The sequence below is a fragment of the Dasypus novemcinctus genome, chromosome 12 (assembly GCF_030445035.2).
Source record: "Dasypus novemcinctus isolate mDasNov1 chromosome 12, mDasNov1.1.hap2, whole genome shotgun sequence".
In the NCBI taxonomy this organism is placed as follows: Eukaryota; Metazoa; Chordata; class Mammalia; order Cingulata; family Dasypodidae; genus Dasypus; species Dasypus novemcinctus.
In genome coordinates, this window is record NC_080684.1 from 105,920,881 (window position 1) to 105,935,430 (window position 14,550).

At 48.3% G+C, this 14,550-nt stretch overlaps 1 protein-coding gene across 3 annotated transcripts in view; it reads right to left on the bottom strand.

The window, feature by feature from the left end:
- PHF21B (PHD finger protein 21B) overlaps positions 1-14,550 on the bottom strand; it is a 109,965-nt gene that overhangs the window by 18,595 nt on the left and 76,820 nt on the right. The gene's annotated exons all lie outside the window — the stretch shown is intronic.

Sequence of the window (14,550 nt, forward strand, 5' to 3'; positions counted from 1 at the left end):
TTGGTGGGCCATTCGTTGGGGGACTGCCCAATGTCAGTATATTTCTTTCTTCCTTCTTGTGTTGGTCAGCATCTCCAGAGACCAGCCTTTCAAGAGTCTCATGTGGAGGAGGACTGGCTGCCAGAAAATGAGCTGGAGCCTCATTTTCTAGGAGTCAGTGGGCAGAGTAATTCTCATTTTCAGTACAGTGCCCTGGTCCTCAATTCAACCCAGAAACCTTTTGTTTCATCCTTTCCTGAGTATAAAACCCTAGACTTATGCCACAGTTAGCAAAGGGCTGTTAGTCAGAAAGTGAAGTGGGGGAGGGAGCCCAGGAATGAACGCCTCACAGCTTTCACCAAACCCCTACTTCAGCCTGTCCTTTCACCCAGCCTGCTCCCCACTGCGAGGGGTACCAGTTCCTGAGCCTTTGGAGGCTAGTGAGGTATGAACCAACTTGGTTCACCAGCTCTCCCCACTGCTGGCTCAGAACCCAGCTCTCTGCAGTCCATAACCTAAGTCAATTACCTCTGTGCTGCTGCTGTCTCCTCTTCTGTATTGCCCACCACGGGGCTGTGTCTTTAGAAACACCCATTTGCAGTAATTTGGGTGCAGGTTTGTGAGGGGGCAAAATTAAATGTGTCTGCTATACAGTTACATGTTTTCCTTTCCTTATAGGAATGTCCCACACCTTATTTAACCCATCTTCTATGATGGTCCCTTGATTCTTTTCAATCTTTGCTATTACATAAAATGTCACAATGAATAAAATGGTACACTCCATTTCCTATGTGAGCATGTCTAGCTTTCCCCCATGCTAAGCAGGATAAATACATTGCTAGCTTAATAGACATCACCATGTCACCCTACACAGGGAGTTATACCAATTTGTATTCTCAGAGTTACTCCATATTCTCTCCCATGGGTGTGATGCCAAATGTTTGGGATTTTGCTGCTCATTAGTGAAAAATGACCTCAGCATAATTTCAATTTGTATTATAGTTCTACTATATGTGAATTTTAACTTTTTTTCCTGTTTTTAAAAGCCATGCATATTTTCTTTTAATTGTCTGGTCACACTTTTGCCCATTGTCTTTGGGGATATAAATCTCTCTCTCTTTGGTCTCTGTTGGTGCTTTTTGTATGTTAGGGGAAATGATCTGTCAGAATGTAAGCTTTACGAGGGCAGGGGCTGTCATGGTTTATTCCCTACCACACTCCCAGTGCTTAACAGAGCATCAGCTCAATAAGCAGTTGTTGAATTAATGAATAAATAGTGCTTTGTGATATTTTCCCAGTTTATCTTTTAACTTTACTTAGGACAGTTTTGGATTTATAGAGGAGCTGCAAGAATATTTGAGAGTTGCTGTATATCCCACAGGTTCTCTCTATAGGTAACATCACCACAGTGCCTTTGTCACAACCAATGAGCCAGTATTGGTAGATTCTTACTAACTCAAGTTTACTTGGATTTCCTTAGTTTTTACCTACTGTCCTTCTGCTCCAAGGTTCCACCCAGGATACCACATCACATTTCATCGTCACCACTCCTCAGACTCTTCTTGGCTGCTGTGACAGCTGCTCACACTTTCCTTGCCCGTGATGACCCTGACTGTCCTGAGAGCTGCTGGTCGGGTATTCTGTAAACAGTCCCTCTTTTGGAACTTGCCTGGTGTTTTTCTCAGGGCTGGTTTTTAGGTTTTTAGGAAGGTCACAGAGGTACAGCGCCATTCCCGTCACATCAAGAGCCCCGTCTGTCAGCATGACTTCTCGCTGTCGATGTTAACTTGGCCGCCTGGCTGAGGTGTGCTTGCCAGGTTTTCCACTGCCAAGTTACTCTTTTTCCCCCCATTTATATATTGTCCTCCTTGGAAGGGAGTCCCTATGCACAACCCAGGTTTAAAGAGTTGGAAATTATGCTCCACTGTGGCTGGGTTTTTTTTGGCCAGGCAGACTCTAAAGATAATTACATGCAGTAGACTTTATCAATATTTTCTTGATAGTGTTTGGATTTCTGAGTCTTGGCTAGATGCTCTGAGGTTATAAAGGAATTTGCTTATGTTTTATGTTTAGTTCCTATAGTTTCACTTTTTACACTTTTAAGTTGTGATCCATTTGGAATTTATCCTGGTACAATAGTGTGAAGCATGGATACATTTTGTTCCATATGGCTACCCATTTGTTCCAGTATCATCTACTGAAAATTCCATCTTTCTGACTAATGCCGTCGAATAGAGAGAACTGTATCTCTCGTGAGAAAGGACGGCTCCCAGGGCATTAGATTGGCAGGCGTTGTGGGTCCTAAGGGGAGGGGAAAATGGATGTGCAATGGATGGAACAAAGGTAAATAAGGGGGCAAAAGAGGAGTTATGTGAGAGTACACGAGGATGAATATAAAACATATAGGGGACAACAAACTAATAATGAAAACCATAAGACAAAACATAGGATAACTAAAAAATTTAGAAAACTGTACAACCTAAAGTATGGACCACATAGTAAGCACAAATGTCACCTTGTTTGAAAACTATAGTTTCGGAATCTGTACATCAGTTTCAGGAAATATGATATGAATAAGTTAAAAGATTATTGCTGTGGAAGGGAAAAGGTTTTATGGTGGATCTGGGGAAATACTGTATATTGTATATATGAATTTTGGTGATCTAAGACTCTTCTGAAGCTGACATTATGTTGGGATTCACTTTACGGGAAGTTTTGGATCACAGAGTGGTTCAACAATGGCAGCGGAGGAATACTGATATGGGATGTTATTGACAGGATATATATGGTTGACAGGGAGTTATACAGGGCATATGCCCAGGGTATATGGTAATGTCTATATATACTCATAGTGGAAACAATTAAAAACAACAGCTGGGGGGGTACTGGGCTCCTGGCTGGGGGGTCACTGTTGTGGGCCCTGGGAGAGCAGCAGCAATCCTCCAGGTGCAACGGCAAGAACCAGGAAGGAAGGAGGGCCCAACAGTGGGCTCTTGATACTAATGGATACACTTTTGAGCCTATACACCTGCAATAAGAACAAGGCCTAGAGTAGCATTGTGCCTGGGGGTTTCCTCCTGACAGCCTTCATGTTACTCAAATGTGGCCACTCTCACAGCCAAACTCAGCGTGTAGATGCGATGCATTCCCCCCAGCGTGGGACACGACAACCGGGGATGAGCCTCCCTGGCACCGAGGGATCACTACCACATACCAGCTGAAGAAGCAACTAGAAAATGACCTTGAATTAAAGATTCAATGCGGAACAGCAAAATATACCTCTCTACATATAATAACATGACTTCGGGAAGTGGTTTGACCTAATGTAAGGGGGAAATGGAAAGGAGAAATGAGATTGTAAGGCTGTGAGTCTCTAAAAAAGAGTCTGGAGGTTGTCAGAAGGAATACCCCTATGTACAACTGAACAGAGTCTAAGAGACAGATAAGGTAGATACAACCCCAGGTATTGGTTCTTTTGAGGGATAAAGAGACCCATGGGTTCTATGGTCATGGCAGAAGGGGTTCACTGCCATGACAGATGGCCCTTCTTTGGAGCTGGTGTTTCTGCGTGATGGAATTGGACTCAGAGGGGATCTCTTTTCACAAGACTTGCATGCTACTTTATTGGAATTGTAGCTGGTGCTGGGTTTAAGATATATGTAGGGGATTTGAATCTCTGGACTGATAATATGACACCCAGGCCCAGAGCCTCAACAGACTTCAGCTCCTACACTTTGACTTATTGGACTTACTCCACTCAGCTAACATGGAGTTGAAGAAGGTCAATCACCACAACATGGAGCCTAGAGTGTCTACAACTAGAAGCGGGAGGAGTGCATCCAGTACCCATGTGGAATCTAAGCCCTCACTTGACATAGGTGTGCAATGGACACAACCAATCCAATGTCCACAGAGAAAATGTGGAATGGGTGTGGGAACGGTAGTCATGGGGGCTGCTGGGTGTGGGGAATGGGAGGAAGAGATGAGATGTGGAGGCGTTTTCGGGACGTGGAGTTGTCCTGGATAGTGCTTCACGGACAATTACGGGACACTGTAGATCCCCCCAGGGCCCACTGGATGAAACGTGAGAGAGTCTGGGCTATGATGTGGACCATTGAATATGGGGTGCAGTGATGCTCAGAGATGAACTTACCAGGTGCAATGGATGTGTCATGATGATGGGAGAGAGTGTTGCTGTGGGGGGAGTGGGGGGCGGGGGCGGTGGGGTTGAATGGGACCTCATTTTTTTTTTAATGTAATTTAAAAAAATAATAATAATTTTAAAAAAATTCCATCTTTCTGCTTCCCATGTATTTAAGGTGCCACTTTAGTTATACACTAAATTATCAAAGGTATTTATGTCTATTTCTGGGCCTTCTATTCTGTTCCTTATGTCTGTTTGTCTACCTCACGAACTTCTGTTCACTTGCTAATCACTGAGGTTTTATAGTATATTTTAATATCATGTAGGACGGAAATTCCTTCACTGTTCTCCCTGCTCAGCGGTTCCTTGAATTTTCTTCTTCATTTTTGTCATGTGAAATTTAGAAATCATTGTTGGTTGTTCCCACAACAAGGGGATCAGCTGATATTTACTGGCATGATGTTAAATTATAAATTAACTTGGGGAGTACTGACAACTTAATAATGTTGAATTTTCCTATTCAAAATCATGGTGTATCTGTTTGTTCTTTATTCTCTTTGTCTCCAAAAGTGTTTTAAACTTAGCCTCATATAGGTATTCAATATTTTTATTATGTGTATTCACAAAAGCGTTTTATCTTTTTGTTGCTTTTGTGAATGGGGTTATCTAGAAAGTACCTAATAGGTTTATGTATTTATGAAGCTCAGTGATGTTTGTATATTAATTTTATACCCTACTGCCATGCCCAATTCATTGTCACTGTTTCCCCATCAAGTCTCCTGGGTTTTCTAGGTACACAATTGTATCACCTGCACATGGTGATTATTTATTCTTCCTTTCCAATGTTTACTTCTATGCTGTTAAATATAATCTCCCACTCAATTTACCATCTTCAAATGATATTCTTGGATTCATTTAAAGTCCCACCTGCTGTAGGGGAGACATCGGAGAGCTTGTTCCACCTTGCCCCACCTTCTCTCACCTAAGTAGATGTCTCTTGCATACATTGCTGGGGCAGAGATATTTACATTCGATTCTGACATTCTCCCTGTTTCCGTCTTACTCTGTAGTTACCTATATTAGATGCTCTCTCCAGTGGTGGTGCCAATGTCTCTTGTGGACTTGAGGTGAAGAGGAGCCTCCGGTACTTTCTTAGGACTGGCTCATGGGAGCGACAGTTCCTGAATTCTTACTCAGCTTAAAACTTTTTACCTGTCATCTTGAAATGTGAAAAACAGCTTGGTAGGCTATACAGTCTTTGGCTCTCTCACTTTTTCCTCCTTTAGTACCGTGCAGCTGTTGCTCTACTCTCTGCTGGAACTGAAGCCAGCCTAACAATTTTTTCTCTAAAGTGATTTGTGGGAAGTGGATTTGGCTCAACTGATAGAGCGTCCGTCTACCACAGAGGAGGTCGAGGGTTCAAACCCAGGGCCTCCTGACCCTTGTGGTGAGCTGGCCATGCGCAGTGCTGATGTGTGCAAGGAGGGCCGTGCCATGCAGGGGTGTCCCCCGCGTAGGGGAGCCCCATGCACAAGGAGTGTGCCCCTGCAAGGAGAGCCGCCCCGTGTGAAAAAAGCACAGCCCACCCAGGCGTGGCACCGCACACATGGAGAGCTGAAGCAGCAAGAGGATGCAATCAAAAGAGACATAGATTCCCTGTGCCACTGACAAGAATACAAGCAGACACAGAAGAACACACAGCAAATGGACACAGAGAGCAGATGACTGGGGAGGGGAAAGGGAGAGAAATTTGTAAAATCTTAAAAATAAAGTGATTTGGCTCTTTTGATTATATATTGTCTTAGTTTGCCAAAGGGCTGCCAACGCAAAGTACCAGTAATTTGTCGGCTTTTATAAAGGGCATTTACGTGGGATAAAAGTTTATAGTCCCAAGGCCATGAAATGTCCAAAATCAAGGCACCATCAGAGATGCTTTCTCACCATGCTGCCACCTGGTGAAGCAAGATGGCGGGCGGGCCATCTCAGCCGTGCCCTCCAGGCTCACCATCCCCCAGAGCCTGGCTCCCGGAGCTCAGCTGTGAGCAACCAGGCATCGGGCCTGTCTCCTTCCAGGCCTTCTCTCCGGCTCTCGGGCCTCTTGTCTCTCTGCAGCTGTGGGTGAACCGGAGTCCTTCTGCTCACATGGCCGGTCCAATATGGCAGCTTCTTTAGCTGTGTGTCTCTCTCTGTGCCTCCTTTTATATCCGACCAGAAAGAGGACGGAGGCTCAGCCTGAGTCACACCTCACTGATGTAGCCCAACTGGAAGGGTCTCACAGCCACAGGAATGGCTTAGTTCAAAAACAGTCTTTTTCTGGGGTTCACAAAATTCAAATTGACAAAGATACCTACAGGATTCTTTCTTCTCTGCTCAAAGACAGTAACTTTAGTGGGTAGTGTCTTAATGCGAGCCACGCTGCATCCATTTTCCCTGGTATACAATGTGTCCTCTCAATATGCAGATTAAAGGTTTTTATTTCAGTAAATGTTGCTTGAATTTTATATTTTAAAAATAGTAAAACCATAAAATGTGGGGTCCATACACTCCAACCCTATAAAATATGTGGTCTCATTAATGCAAGATTAGTGGAACCTGGTTGGCTGCACAGCTGGGGTCCCTCTGCCCGACCTGATCAGTAACAGCCTTGTCCACATAAATACCAGTTTAGGCAGGATTAAGGACCAGTTCTGGACAATAGCAGAGACCCCAGGAATTCCCCAGCAGCTGGTACCTTTTCATGACTTAATCTGGCACAAGTAGGCTGGGAGAATCCTACAGAAGTGGTGACTATGTCCCTGCCTCCAGCTGCCCCACTCAACCGTGCCTGCTTTCCATCTCCTCCCTGCACTCACAGAAGGTAACTTCAGGAGGTGGACTTGGCCCAGTGGTTAGGGCGTCCATCTACACATGGGAGGTCCGCGGTTCAAACCTCGGGCCTCCTTGACCCGTGTGGAGCTGGCCCATGTGCAGTGCTGATGCGCGCAAGGAGTGCCTGCCACGCAGGGGTGTCCCCCGCGTAGGGGAGCCCCACGCGCAAGGAGTGCGCCCCGTAAGGAGAGCCGCCCAATGCGATAGAAAGTGCAGCTTACCCAGGAATGGTGCCACACACACAGAGAGCTGACACAACAAAAAGAAATAACAGATTCCCGTGCTGCTGACAACAGAAGCAGACAAAGATGACGCAGCAAATAGACACAGAGAACAGACAACCAGGGCGGGGAGGAAGGGGAGATAAATAAATAAATAAATAAATCTTAAAAAAAAAAAAAAGCATACACTACAGAGTCCATAGCATTATTGAAATAAAGATAAAAATCTTAAAAAAAGAAAAAAAAGAAGGTAACTTTAGCCCACCCTACTTTAGAACAGGTAATGATCAGGGAACAGAAGCCAACCGCCTGCCACATTATATTCAAATTCACATGCTTGCAGGGAACTATGGCAAAGTTTTACTCTATTCCACTCCATTTTTCTGGTTTTCCTCTTTTTGGTGCCTCCAATTATATATCTGTTGTATTTGCTTTGCTTCTTTTCTACAGGTAACATTTTCAAAACTCATACTTAATTTTATTTTTCATGTTGTACACTAACTTTTACATCTGTCCTGTGTGCTCATCCCATTATTTCTATCATGGTTTTATTAATTTTTCTAGAATAGTTCCAGCTCACATTTCACCCCTTCTGGTACTCTGACCATCTAACCATCTCTTTGCTAAGTCCCTGTATTTTATCTTTGTAGTTTCCTTCTTAGTGGTAATTACTATAAATTTGTAGTAGGATATTTTATTTTTTTTCCAGTGAGTATTCTTTATCTTATGATAAAAACTGTTTTTTTCCCCATATTTTTCCTTAGGGTTGCTTTGTATCGATGTTATACCAGTTTCTTTTTTTATTAAATACAATCAAATGAGCTGAACTTCCTGCACTAGCTACACGCAGGAGTGGGTAGGAAGGATGACAGCAGCCTTCCATTCGCCCTTCAGAGGCCCCCTCCCAGCCTCAAGCAAACTGACATCGTTTAGACAAATGCTTGGGTGGATGCTCTGAGGAGCCGAGCCTCCTGTGTCCTCCAGCCAGGTAAAGAGGGACCTGCCACCTCTCCTGCTCCCGGGTGCCTCACAGATGGCAGCTGCGACCGTCTTCAGAAGGTGGATTTTAGTTGGTGCTTTCTGAGATCTGCCAGCACCAGACATGCCCTCTTTCTGCACCTGCTCTTTGCCTCTTCCCGCGTGTAGTCCCAGCTCGCAGGTGCTCCGCTTCCTTCTGCATGCCCAGGCGGACTTTTGCTCTTTAGGGCGTGGATTTTGGTGACTCCTTCTGGACCTTACAGCCCCCTGGTCCTCTTGGAGCTCTGCCCACTAGCTTCCTGCTCAGTTCCAATCTCAGCAGCATCTGACAGCACTGCTGTGTATTGCCCAGTCTGTAAATTCTTTGGGCAAGTTTGAAGCTAACAAAATGTTTTTAAAAATTATTGCTCAAAATCTGTTTGTAGGAGGTTTAGGAGGAGATTCAGTTCTAAGCAGTTACCCTATTGTGTTGGAAGTTCAGTCAAATCTTTTCTGTCTGCTTGATCTACTAGTTTGTGACAGATGTGTGTTCAAAATTCCAACTGTTCTGTAGATTTGCCAAATTTGCCTCATAATTCTGCCACCTACCTATCTATTTTCACCATTATCACTTACTTACCTACCTATATAACTACTTTATTTATCTACAAAATATGTTGTTATGGGGCATATGTGTTCACAACTGTTCAGTTATCTCAATGAATGTTCATTTAGTATTCATGTATCTTTTTCATTCCTTTATTTTCAACCTCTCTGTGTACTTACTGAGCTATATCTCTTACAAGCAACATTTAAACTAGATTTTACTGTTTTTGCACTTTCTTTTGACTTCTTCTACTTAAGAGGAGGAATTTATTTCACTTGCATTTATTGTAGTGACTGGTATAGTGGGATTGCTTCCTCCATTTTGTTTGGTACTTTCAGTTGCTCATCCTTTTTTTTTTTTACCCTCCTTTCCTATGTTCTTGAAAAAAAAAATCCCATATTCACTTCTTTTTCCTCTGCTGATCTGGAAATTACAGGAGTAATTTTATTCATCTCAGTGCTGAGTCTAAACATTTAAAGCAGTTCTCAGCTGTACATTATCCTAATGGGGTCTACAGTTATCCAATATTTCTTTCCTTCTCCCAAACATAACACTGACCGTAGCACATTCCAACTTCCTCTAAAACATCACTCCCCACCAACTTGCTATTATTGTCTAAAATTTTCCTCTTGCCTGAATTGAAAATCAAAACTGGTTAGTTTTTGCAGTCTGTACTTTGGTAAATTGGCCTGCAACTTAGCGATTTTCACGTTCACTGTGGCTTCCTAAATCCTGTCGCCTTTTCCTGCTTCCTCTGTCTTCCTGCGTCTTCAGCAGTCCTGTTGATGGTTTGGGTGATAAACACTTACTCTATGTCTGAAAATGTCTGTGTTTTTCCCTTACACTTGAAAAGCGATTTAACTGGGTATAAAATCTGGAGCTGGCAGATAGGTTCCCTTTGCAACTGGCACAGATTCCTCTGCAGCCTTCTGGCTGCAGCTGCTCATGGACGCCAGTTCCTCCTCTGTGGGTAATTTGTGTTTTTCTCCCTGGTCATTTCTATAGTTTTTCTCTTTACCTTTGGCACAGATTTCTAGCCATCAAGATGAACCTTAATTACGTGTACCTGATAGAGTCCACTTTGATGCAAGACCCTGTATGATGCTCCTTAGTCCTGGCGATTTTAGTTTCATCCCTCCCAGTGGCGCTTCCTCACCTTCTCCTTCACCTACTTTCTCCTGCTGGAAGCTCTAGCAGATGGAAGTTGAGGCTTCTCTTCTCTCCTTCTGCTTCTTACCTGCTCAGTGCCACATCCTTGGTGCCATCCTCCAAATCACTTATTTTCTCTGTTAAGTCTAGTTAAGATTTTTTAAAAATTTCAAACACTGTTTTTCATTACTAGGTTTTCAAAAAGGGTTGCAATTAATCTAACCTTGCTTTACTTTGCATATTTTTGTTTCATCATTCCTCATTTATTTCTAGTGGGTGTTTTTTTTTTCCCTTCTCTGAACAACCTTAACATACTTATTTAAATGTCAGCATTACAGTATTCCATAAAATTAATTGCATCTTGAATAAATTCATGTCTCAAATGTTGATTTTATTGATTGTCATTCTTAGCAGTATACCTCTCCATGTATTTTAGAATTCTGCTTACAGACTCATTTGCGGTATATTTCTTTCTTTTTCTTTTTTTTGTCTTCTTTCTCTCCCTCTTGCCTCCTCTCCCCAGTTCAGCGTGTTTGCAATGCCTCTGCACGCCCCGCCTCCCTGGGCACAGCTGTCGCCCAGGCCAAGGGTGCCTCCTGCACAGAGAAGCTGCCCCCAGGTCTCCCCACCAGCAGAACTTCTTTCAGGATCTTCCGCCCACTTGAGCTGCCCTCCTGCCCCGTTTTCCTTGCTGGACTCTGGCCCCAGAGCCCAGCTGTCTGGACATTGGTCCTGCTCACTGCCTGTGGCTGTCCCATTTCCGAGACCCTGAGAAAACAGCTGTGAGCCCCGGTCCCTCTTTACCAGCTCTGTCTACATTTTCTCTATCACTGCTGGGTTTAGAGCCGAGGAGGTACATCCAAGTGATGGGTGCGTGCTTCGATGGATTTCAAAAAGGAGAGAGACTTGGCTATTTCTGAATTTTGGAGAGCTCATTCTGGAGAGACAGGGAGGGGCAAGTCTTGGGGCAGGGAGGCCAGCCAGGTTCTGCCGCAGAAGCCCAGAGGGGCCAGGGCTGGGACTGCAGGCGGGGCTCGTAGGGGGCTCGAGCCCAGGGTTCCGGCTGCCCCCCCTCAGGCGCATCCTGAGTCGACGGCAGCCAGGCTCCATCCGCAGCTGCCTGAGGCCAGGGGGCAGGGCCACAAGGAAGACCGCAGCTCAGTTCCCAGGAGGACCAGGGGCCTGGGCACCCTCGGGAAGGAGCAGGGAGAGCCCCGGGCTGGAGACGGGCCCGGACTGCTCGGGCTCAGCTGCTGGCGCAGTGACTGGCAGGCCTCGGGGGCCTCGGCTCCCTCATCTGTAAAACGAGCGTTTGCATTCCTGCCAGGCCACGTCACCGGCGTTGGGAAGACACGGGCGGAAGGCGTGACAGCAGAGACCAGGGGCTCTGCCCGTCTCAGGTGCACCCCACATCCGAGCACACGCCACACACTGCAGCGTCACGGCCGCCTGCATGAGAGGCGGCCCCTCCTGCCATTTCATCCTCACATGGACCCCCGGGCAGGCCTCAGAGGAGGTGGGCGCGCCTCCCGCTCTGGCTGCAGCCAGCTCTCCCCGCCTCCACCTTCACCCCCAAGGTGGCGTCAGTATCTGCCGCTTCGGGGTGTGCGTTCCCCTAAAGACGATGAATCATCACCAAGATCGGGAGGCACCAGCGGGCATGAGAAAGGCCAGCGACGCTGAAGCCAGAGGTCCTGCTGGGCCCAAGTCCTCCGTCCCTAGCAGGACCTCGAGCGAGTCACCAGCTGCTCCGAGACCCGGGTCTGCACACCCTAAAATAGGGGGCAGAGGCCCGGCTCTGCGGGCGGGCGGAGGGTCAGATAAGATGGGTGGGAGGTGCCCGGCACGGGCCTGCCCATTGTGGGCGTGCGTGTGCCTGGGCCAGAGCCCCGGGCAAGGAGTCAGGAGCAGGGGAGCTCCCCTGAATGTGAATGGGCAAGAGGGGTACCCAGGGTTACCACAGGACAAGGGGTACCATGGAACAGGTGGTACTGCAGGACTAAGGGGTACCATAGGACAGGGGTTACCACAGGACAGGGGGTACCACGGGACAAGGGGTACCATGGGGCAGGGGGTACCGCAGGACTGAGGGGTACCATGTGATAGGGGGTACCACAGGACTGAGGAGTACCGCGGTACAGGGGTACGTGGGACTGAGAGGTACGTGGACCTGATGGGTACTGTAGGACGGGGGGTACCGCGGGACAGGGGGTACCATGGGACAGGAGGAACTGCGGGACAGAGGGGTACGTGGTACAGGGGGTACCATAGGACAGGAGGAACCGTGGGACAGAGGGGTACATGTGAGAGGGGTACGCAGTACAGGGGGTACCACGGGACAGGGGGTACCACGGCAGCCTCCGGCAGTCATGGAAGAGAAAGCAGGTCCTTCAAAAGAGGTTCTGACCTTGGTAAAGGAAAAGCCAAACCCCCTTGAGACCAGCACATGTTCCTGACACCTGGTCTGCTTCCAGAAAAGGGTTCGTATTGCATTTATACAACACGCTGAGACACAAAATAAAACAAACCAGGAAGTAAGGCAAAGGGAGGAGAAACTTGGAAAAATAAGAGAAAGCCAGATACAGTCGTGCCAAAGGCTCTACACATATGCTACAGGTGGGCCCCATATTTCACTGTGAGCTTCCTAGCAGCCAGAGCAAAGAACAACCTGGGACCAGTAGCACAGGTCAGCGCAAACTCGGGAGGCCTAGGAGCGCGGGCCCGAGTTTTCTCCTCTGGGTCCCAGTGCACTGCTGGGTGGAGGTGGGAAGGCGTCCTCAATGGCAGGAGCAGTGGCGAGCTTCCGTTTAGGGCTGTTTCTTATAACATCCCCCCGGGGCTGGCAGGGGTCATGCCGTGGGTGGCCGGGCGGGGCACGTGCCATTCCCCGTGGCCAGGCTCCAGCTGGCCTGGGAGCCTTACCAACAACAGCTAACGTTTCCTTAAAAAGCCCACCCCAGCCTGACAGCCCCCGGGCCCCCGGCCGGCTCCTGCGCCATGCCTGGGGGCAGCTGCTGCCCAGGCCCCCGGGTTCCTAGCTGAACCCCCATCGGGCAGGCTGCAAGGGCAGCCAAGGAGCCCGCACATCTGGGCAGCGGCTCTTCCCAGGCCTCTCTGCAGAGAAACTTTCATCAGGACTTTTCCTCCAGTGCATGCTGTAATTGCAAGTTCTATTTAAGCCATTACACATATTTACACTAATTATGTAGTTAGATGTAATTACACTAATTGTATAAATGTACAATAACCAACTAAGATATACTTTGAGAGAACAAAGAGAATCTGCCCAGAACACCTCGTGAGTGTTAAGGGTGCGGCAAATCCCAGGGGAGGGCAGAGGGCTCTTGGGGAAGCCTTGGGCGGCGAGGTGGACTAGACCTCACTGTGCACACAGCAGGTGCTCAGACACTGCCATGAAACGGAGCTGATGATCTCTCTCGAGTCAGGCTGGGTCTGGGGCCGCAGAGGTCCTCGGTTCACATCTCAGCCTCAGTGGGCAGTCGGCTCTAAGCCTCCCAGGCAGGTTTTTCTGAACAGGCCAAAGGAAAATAATCAAGCCCTTCTCCTGCTCAAAGACATTCCATGGCTCCCGAGTGCCTGAGGAATAGAGTTCCGACTGGGCAGCCTGCATTCCCGGCCTTCCAGGGCCAAGCTTCGACGCCTCCCTTCACCCCCTATCTAGGCATTCCCATTAATATGTGTCAAACCAAGCAGACCTCCGGGCACGCGGCGGGCAAGCCCTCGTCCAGGCACGGCCCCGTGCGCCTCCCCTCTGCCCTCGCTCCTCTGTGACGTCCCACCTGCTCCTGCCTAGACGCAAACACGGCTCTCGCTCCCCGTGCCCCAGCGCTCCTAGTCTGTGCTTCTCTGGTGGAACCGGACATCTTCCAACCCTGCTCCGGGGGCCCTGCGGCCGTGCTGGCCTCCGCAGGAGGAGAAGGCGCCTCGGCCTGGCAAGGAGCAGGCTAAGACGTGTTCGACGGACGAACGGATTGATGCCCAAGGACGACCGCCGTCCTCCGATCGGGACCACACGCGGACAGGGTCCTTGGGGCTGTGGGGTCCCAGAGGTTGGGGGTCTCTCCAGGAAAGGCCTCCTGGCAGGGAGAGGGTAGCGAGCCAGGTGGACGGAGGCCGGGGGAAAAGGCCCAGAGGGGAGAAGGCAGGGCCAGCGTGGCCCAGCGCGGCCAAGGATGAGAGCAGCAAGGCAAGGGCTGGCCGCCAGCCGCAGCAGGGACTGGCCTTGAACCTGCCGCTGTCTCCACCTTGGTCAGTGCGGGTGAGGACAGGTTAGCCTGTGTTACGACGCTGTGACAAAAACCAACTACCCCTCCTCTTTTAGGTGGGGGTGGGGGAGGAGGTGCCCTGTGTGATTTCCAGAAAGTGCTCTGGGCATCTCCAGGAGAAGCCTGCATCCAGCTTTGCCAACTTTGGACGCTCACGATTGGCAGATGGACAGAGGGACATGGCAAGGAGCCGCTTTAGGCCCGTGCTGCCAAGAGGGCGGGCTCTGCTAAGGATCTGCCAGGTGCTCGTCCGGGGCTTTGACCCATGAACTTGCCATCCACAAGGAAGACTTAGCCCCGTTTCACAGGGGAGGAGGTTTGCTCAAGGCCACGCAGCCA